Below are 8598 nucleotides of genomic sequence, written 5' to 3' on the forward strand. Positions count from 1 at the left end.
GTCCCAAGAATGCCACTGAGGCCAGCCAGAATTCACATTTAGAAAATTTTGCATATAATTTCTGATGCCGAAGTACCCCTAATACCGCTCTCAGATGATCTGCGTGCTCTGCCTCGGACCGAGAATAAACCAGGATATCATCGATAAATACAATTACGAACATGTCTAAGAACGGCCTGAATACCCGGTTCATTAAATCCATGAATACCGCAGGAGCATTAGTCAGCCCAAAAGACATAACTCTGAATTCATAATGCCCATATCTGGTCCGGAATGCTGTCTTAGGAATATCGGCCTCCCGTAGCCGTACCTGATGATAGCCAGACCGAAGATCTATCTTCGAAAAATACTTGGCGCCCTGCAACTGATCAAAAAAATCGTCAATTCTGGGGAGGGGGTATTTATTCTTTATGGTTACCTTATTCAGCTGTCGATAATCAATACACATACGCAACGACCCGTCTTTCTTACGCACAAGGAATACCGGGGCTCCCCAAGGCGAAGTGCTGGGTCTAATGAAGCCTTTTTCTAACAGATCCTTCAATTGCTCTTTCAGTTCTTTCAATTCTGCCGGTGCCATTCTGTACGGGGGAATAGATATCGGCTGAGTATCTGGAAGCAAATCAATAGTAAAATCTATCTCCCGCTCTGGAGGAAGGCCTGGAAGCTCTTCTGGGAACACATCTGGAAATTCATTAACCACGGGAACTGACTGAAGAGTCGTCGTTTCTGCTGTCAAGTCTTGTACCCGAACCAGATGATAAAAATAACCCTTTCGGATCATTTTCTTCGCCTTAAGGTATGAAATAAACTTACCTTTCGGCGATGCTGTATTACCGGCCCATTTTATAACTGGCTCCCCGGGAAACTGGAAACGAACTACCTTATTTTGGCAGTCAACATTAGCATAACAGGAGGCTAGCCAGTCCATACCCATAATAACATCGAACTCGATCATATCTAACTCCACCAGATATGACTTAGTGTCTCGGCCGCATATAATTACAGAACAGTCTTTATATACCTGTTTTGCTACAATAAAGTCCCCAATCGGTGTGGCTACCTCAAACGGCTCTATAGGTTCAGATGTTATACCAATTTTACAAGCAACCAGAGGCGAAATATATGACAAGGTCGAACCTGGATCAATCAATGCATACACAGACCGAGAGAAAACCGATAATGTACCTGTAACGACATTAGGCGATGCCTCCTGATCCTGGCGGGTGGACAGAGCATAAATGCGATTCGAAGGACCGCTAGTACCAGAAGCTCCACCACGGTCTCTGCCGCGACCCGCCGGTGCTGATGTACCCGGCCCTGTAGGGCGCATAGCCACTGATGAAGATGATGACCCGGCGGCTGATCCGGTAGGCTGCGCTGCACCACCCGAACTACCCTTATACGGGCAGTCTCTCACCGAATGGCCCTGACGGCCACAAGAAAAACATGCACCGGTGGCTCTGTAGCACTCCCCAGGATGGTATCTGCCACAATAAGAACACTGAGACCTAGGTGGCCTCGTCTGACCAGAACCCCTGTCTGTCCGCGAACCTGAAGCCCTGGAGCTCTCACCTGCTCCTGAATAACCTGGGCTATCAAATCTGCGACCTGTAGGCTGTGGAGGTGCGCTCTGTGCCAGCTGGGATAGATGTCTGCTAGGCTGCTGCGGCTGAGGCTGCCTGCCCCGAAAATCTCCAGAATACCCAGATGATCTGGCCCTCTTGGGCTGTCTCCGATCCTGGCTCCTATCAGGCTGACGCTCCCTATGCCGGTCCTCCATGCCCTGGGCGTGGGCCTGAATCCGGGCAATATCCATGCCGGGCTGAGCAGCCAATACCAAACAGCTGTCGACAAAATAACGGTCCAGCCCCATAATATACCTGTGCATCCTGTCAGCCATAGTAGCTACCACAGCAGGTGCGTATCGGGCCAATGAGTCGAACTCCATACTGTACTCTCGAACACTGCGACCCCTCTGTCTCAGCAATAAGAATTTGTCAGCCTTTGCCCGCCGTAGCTCCGGGGGCAGAAAATGACTAAGAAAAGCCTGAGAAAAATCATCCCAAACTGCTGGGGGAGCGCCGTCGCCTCTGGATAACTCCCATGACTCGTACCAATTTGCGCTACATCATACAACCGGTACGAAGCCAATGTGACTGACTCTGTCGCGGAAGCATTAATAAACTGTAAGGTGCGCCGCATCTTCCTGATGAACTCCTCGGGATCCTCCTCGGGCTTTGTCCCGAAGAACTCTGGAGGGCCACAAGTCAAGAACTCACGAGCTCTCGAACTGTCGCGCCTATATGCTCGGTCACCTCCCAATCCGTGCCCCTGAACCTGTCCCGCCACAAGTCTGGTCAATAGCTGGACTGCCTCTCTCATAGTCTGATCCTCAGTCCCTGGCCGTGGAGCTGGAGGCTCAGGTACTGGAATCTCGGGAGCTGGCGGTGGAGTCGCCCCCCGACCTGCAGCTGCTGCTGCTCCAATCTCCTCTACATGTGGCGGTGTGGAAGAGCCCTCTGCCGGGGGCAAAATATCAGGAGCAATATGAGCATGGGCCCTGGTAACCCTCTGGGCCCGACTAGTCTCTCCCAGAGCTGCTGCCTTGGCCTTTTGGGCCGCTGTCGCCTTCTTTGGAGGCATAACTGCAAATGTAACAATTCGTTAGGGAGGAATCATCCTGATAACACAGCTCTATCGCACGATCTAAGACAGAAAGAAGGGTAGTATCCTAAATGCCCTGTAGCCTCCTGTTTATAGGTGTGGTGCACGACACACCGATAAACAAGACTCTACTAGACACGGTCTGTAGACATTCCGAGGACGAACCGCTCTGATACCACTTTTGTCACGACCCAACCCCGTAGGCCGTGACTAGAGCCCGATCTGGGCACTCAAACCCATTCTAATATACAACAGAAGCCAACGAGGCTTTATTTCAAATTTGGCTAATTTCCAGAAAAATTTCGGCAGAGTTTCCTTTGTTTTACGGACTATCCCATATACCCTGCACGCAGAAAATACCAACAAAGGCCACACAGGGCCAACAGAGTAACATTTAAATATATGCGGACCGGCCGCCGCGACGAATGGGATCGCCCAAACACAACATATACACACAGCTGTACAGAAAGATCCCAACCCACCTACATGTCCACAGACCTCTAACAGACCGACAGAATCATATGACGGGACAGGGCCCCGCCGTACCCATGAACGAGAAATATACATATATAGAAGTGACAGACTATACCAAAAGATGGCTCTGAATAAAAGAGCGCTCCAAAAATAGCAGAATGAGATCCTAAGCAGACGGATCAGCAAACCTGTCGTCGGTACCTGCGCGGCATGAAAACGCAGCCCCCGAGGAAAGGGGGTCAGTACGAAATATGTACTGAATATGTAAAGCCTGAGTTGCAGAAACAAAATCATAACTGGTATAGAACGTACAGAATAAACAGAAAAATCCAAAGTATCAGATACATAATTTCAAAACATGCAGAGTGTGTACAGAAACATATGTCATATCAAATCCGGTCTCTGCCAAGGGACTCGGTAGACAGAGCGTGGCCACCCTCCCGACGCTGGTGCCACAACACAGAAGAATCAGAATGGGGCATAACCCCGTCACATATTATATCATATCAGATGGCCATAGCAAATCATATCAGAACAAGCGTACATGGCACAACATACTCCACAAACCCATGTACGCGTATACCTGCCCCCTCACATCGAGGCACGGCGAACAATGCAAAGGATCACGCTTGACAACATATCCTGGCCCGGGCTCAGTGTGGGAAACATTGGGGCATCCACGAATAGAGTCGTGAGAAACTAATGCAAGTAAAATATCATAAATGTTTCCATAGACTCGATGAGGCATATCAAAGACGAACCGATCCGATGAAGTCGGAAGGAATCATAGTAAATGAGTTTCGAGTATCAAAACAATTTATCAGACTTAATGGAATATTTAAAACCATATTAGTTAGGTAATTAAAAGGGTAGTCGAAACATTTCTTTCAAAAAAATGTTCAAAAAGGGGACTTTAGTACATTAAGGGCAAAACCGGGAATAGCGGGCCCACCTCGGAACAAGCAAGGCGGTGGGCTCAAATTACGCCCTTTAAGCTTATGGGGTCACCTATAAAGGTTCTACGGACATTCTATAGCTTTTCAAGGAGTTTAGAGAAAGTTTGCATAATTTCAGGAAAAGCATATCAAAATGGTTCAATTCTACTGAAGGAAAAACTGAGATTTTCTCTTACGGATTCCGATGGCCAAGAAGGTCTTTTGAGGCCCGAATCCGTTCCTAAAACACTTAGACATGCCAAAAGAAGGATCGGGGTAGCTTTACATACCTTTCAAGCTCCTTACGCCTTTCCAAACTCACTTCCCGTTTCGTCAAAAATCTGCAAATGGTCAAGTTTACCAATTGTAAGTTATAGATGCTACAAATTCAATTCAATTCTTATTTGTCTACCGAAATTTCGGCAGCACTTCCCCTATACATATAGCACCCCCGAGAATTCAACTCGGCTCACAATCATCAACAACAACATCAACATCAACAACAAACACTAGAAACACAATATGGCACAACTAGTTCTACTTGCCGACATAATGCCATAACCTTCATTTCAACTTCAATTTCCAACCAATTTCAATAATTTCACATACATTACCAAACTAGACCATCCCAACATAGATTAGAAGCGTTTCATATGGTTTCCTTAAATTATACACACGATATACAAACTTTCCGCCGAAGTCGTAACTCATTCAAAACTTCTAATCTTTGGCATACATATTCATAATATGTTTCTAGCTTCCAACTTCATCAACACTCATCAAAATTTGCAACTTAATAACTTCACTTTCATAATGTCGTAAAATCGTTCTAAAACGACATAAACTTCTACATTCCATTTCAAAGCAACCTCATATCATTTTACTTTCATTTATATTGCAAGAATCACAATAACACAACCAACACACTAAACAAACTTAATCCATTTCCATCCCACACACTCCATACCACACGGCCAAACACCCCACTACCAACTTCTATCAATTTCATTCAACTTTCATTCCCAACATGCATTTCACCCCAACCACAACTAGAATATAACATAAATTCAACACATTATAGCTATACAATCCACACATACTCACGGCTACATATACATACCACACACCCACTTTGCAAACTTCCATTTCTCCATACAATCAACTCATCTCTACATACTACAACATAAACATGACTTCATAACACAATAAAAAGAGATGAATTCTTACCTTTTTCCCTAGTCTTCTTCACTTGAGTGAATGGTCACTTTGATGAATTTAATGCTCCTCTCTCCAAACCAACTACACCAAGTTGAAAAGGGCACTCACTTTAGTAGGAATCCAACAAGAACAAAATTTTAGAAGCAAGATTTTTGGTAGCAAATTTTCTATGGCCAAGCCGAACCCTCCCCTTTATTTTCTCTTGTTTTTGCTTTGTTCTTTCATGAATCTTCTAAGGGATGAAGATTGTGTAGTATATGATATATACACTATGGTCCCTTAGTTAATTTTTTTTGCACATGGGAAAAATTTATACAACATGGGCTTGGGCCACTAAGTTGGCCGGCCACCCTTCATCCTTGGGCCTAATTTTTCTTTCAATTATTTGGGCCCAATGGATTATAATTCCCGTTTTGTAATTCCCAAAACTAATTTTTGAAATCCCAAATTTTCCCTTAACGTTTCTCGACACTTCCATATTAATATTCTTTCATAACAACTCAAGGGTTACATAAATTCAATTATGACCTTATTTCATACAAGTCCAAATTATTTCCAATTTTCCAAAGGTGTGAAAACACGGGATATAACAATATAGTATTGTGGCCGTGTGGTTGTTGTGTGGTATAGAAGAGAATGAATCAATTTTATCTAGTGTTTTGGTTGTTGTTGTTGTGGATTCTATGTTGATAATGAAAGTTTGATGATTCTAGTTGAAGTTGTAAGTATTGGAGAGTTGTTTTAGAAGCCAATGTAATTTGAATGTAGTTTCTTGTATTTATGGAAAATAATGTTGTTATTGTGTGAATTGTTGGTGTAGTTCATGAATTTGAAGGAAGGGAATGTGTTGTTGTTGTTCTTGTTCCATTTGGGAGGTTTCGGGTGGAATGGCATATTGGTTGGATTATTTTGAATATTGTACGGATTGTTTGAAGTATTCTTGAATATTGTTTGAATGGTTGCGGATTAGAACTTGAATATGTAAGAAATTATGAATTGAACGTAAACGAAACGCCGTCAAAGTTTTTAGAAAGTAGTTATTAACGTTAGTATGCGTTTTGAATTGATTGTGGATATTGTTAGAATAACTGTTGGTGTTGTTGTTGATAATTTGGCCGAGTTAAATTCTCGGATTTGTTGTTGATGATTTGGCATTCTCGGGGATGGTTGTATTTACAGGGGAAATGCTGCCGAAATTTCTGTAGATAAAGTGTTGGTTTAGAATTGGACTCTTAAGTGTTTATGGCTAATGTTTGGTATGTATGAATATTGTTGTAGATCTTATGAAGCCAAAGACTTAAGTTCGGATTAGCGTAGAAAGCGGGCAAGGTATGTAAGGCTTACCCTTTCTTTCTTTTGGCATGATCCTTATGAAACAAGTAGATGATGTATATGTATGACTTCTAAGCGATTCCTATTCTTAGAGCCACTAGGATGGCTAACGTTCTTGATTTCCATAAGTTGTTTCATACGGTTTGATGCGTATCTATGATGTCCGAAGTTCGGTTGATATGTTTCCGAATGGCATTCGAGAGATAATTGATATGACTAATGTCTTGGTTTTCAAATGATAGCACGTTTGATTATTCCATCGAGTCTTTGATACATTTTGATACGTATATATGGTTCCAAAAGCTCTATCTGATTTGATCCATAACGATAGTCGAAAGGTACCTAGTATGATTGTTGTTTTGATTTTCCAAAAAATGGCTTCTGAAACGTTCGTAGAAGGTTCTGTACTTCAAACGCTCATAACTTTCTTATACTAAATCGGATTGACCTGAAACTTGTTTCTGAGCCTTCAGGTGTCGGTAAGTATACTTATTCATCGAGTCGTAGAATTGATTATATGCATATGGTTTCTCACTACTCTGCTCGTGCATACTATTGTTGTATCGTTCGCCGAGTCCCGGGCCGGTTATGTCATTGTGCGCACTATGTTATACTCGACACTAATATATTATATTTATGGATCGGGCCGTACGTTCCTCGGCACTAACATGTTATGTTATATATGGATCGGGCCGTACGTTCCTCGGCACTAATATAATATATAAGTGGATCGGGCTGCACGTTCCGCAGCAATATAATATATATGTATGGATCGGACTGCACGTTCCGCAGCAATATAGTATATATATATATGGATCGGGCTGCACGTTCCGCAGCAATATAATATAATATATATGTATGGATCGAGCTGCACGTTCCGCAGCAATATAATATATATGTATGGATCGGGCTGCACGTTCCGCAGCAATATAGTATATATATATGGATCGGGCTGCACGTTTCACAGCACTAAGCATGCATGGTCTGTGTTTGGAAAGTAAGCATTTTGGCACTCTGGATGATCTACTTATTTTCTGTACTTTTTCTGACATATGACATCGGTATGCATGATTTGCGTTCGGAAGATAAGCACTCGGGTATTCTGGCTAATGTACTTACCTTTTGTACTGCTTGTTTCGATTATGGTTCTGTTTTCTGTATTCCATGCTTTACATACTCAGTACATATTCCGTACTGACCCCTTTTCTTCGGGGGCTGCGTTTCATGCCGCGCAGGTACACCCAGATGGGTAGAAGCCACTATAGAAGATGTTCCAGCGGCGTTGGCAAGCTCCACTCGCTCCTGGAGTGCTGCCGAGTCAGAGTATATGTGCTATGATTTCTGATTAATGTTAGAGACTTTGCAGACAGAGTCATGGGTATAGATCGTCAGTATTGTAAGCGGCTCCACCAGCCGATGTGTTATTATGCTTCATATTATAAGTTTCATGTAATGATAGATTTTATTTGATCTGAGTACGATGAAAAGAAAGTCTTACTATGTATTTCATTTTATTTGATATAAGAATCCAAAAAGAATATGTGTGTAATAAGAGTCAGAGGGTTCGCTCGGCCCTAAATAAGGGTCGGGTGCCTATCACACCCTAGTAAGATTGGGGTGTGACAAGTGTCTTCATAAGAACTTTTAGTGGTACACTAGGCTAGAGTTAGTCTAGGTGTATTAGTGTGCTTGGCTAGGGGTAGTCTAGTGTGAGGGTTGCATAAGCATTATTGTAAGGGTGAGGGGTTATGAGAGTTAACTTCTAGCTTACAATAGAGTTGTAATGAGTTTGCTCGGTTAGTGGAATTGAAATCCTATTGGGATAGGTCATGATTTTTAATCCCCTGTGCAAGGAGATTTCCATGTAAAAATCTTGTGTTATTTTCTTACTGCATTGTCTCAGGGAACTGGTAGATAAATAGGTTCCGCGTATACGTTTTAGTGGACCCATAGCCTGCAACAATTTGTATCC

At 42.9% G+C, this 8598-nt stretch overlaps 1 long non-coding RNA gene across 1 annotated transcript; it reads right to left on the reverse strand.

Annotated features, from left to right (window-relative positions):
• Window positions 1-3107: 3107 nt before the first annotated feature.
• LOC132606292 (uncharacterized) lies at window positions 3108-5375 on the reverse strand. The gene is made up of 3 exons (XR_009569692.1): window positions 5304-5375; window positions 4367-4417; window positions 3108-3342 (listed from the first exon to the last, which is right to left on the reverse strand). It is a non-coding gene; the product is annotated as an uncharacterized LOC132606292 (long non-coding RNA).
• Window positions 5376-8598: the final 3223 nt, after the last annotated feature.

The sequence above is a fragment of the Lycium barbarum genome, chromosome 1 (assembly GCF_019175385.1).
Source record: "Lycium barbarum isolate Lr01 chromosome 1, ASM1917538v2, whole genome shotgun sequence".
NCBI classification, from domain to species: Eukaryota; Viridiplantae; Streptophyta; class Magnoliopsida; order Solanales; family Solanaceae; genus Lycium; species Lycium barbarum.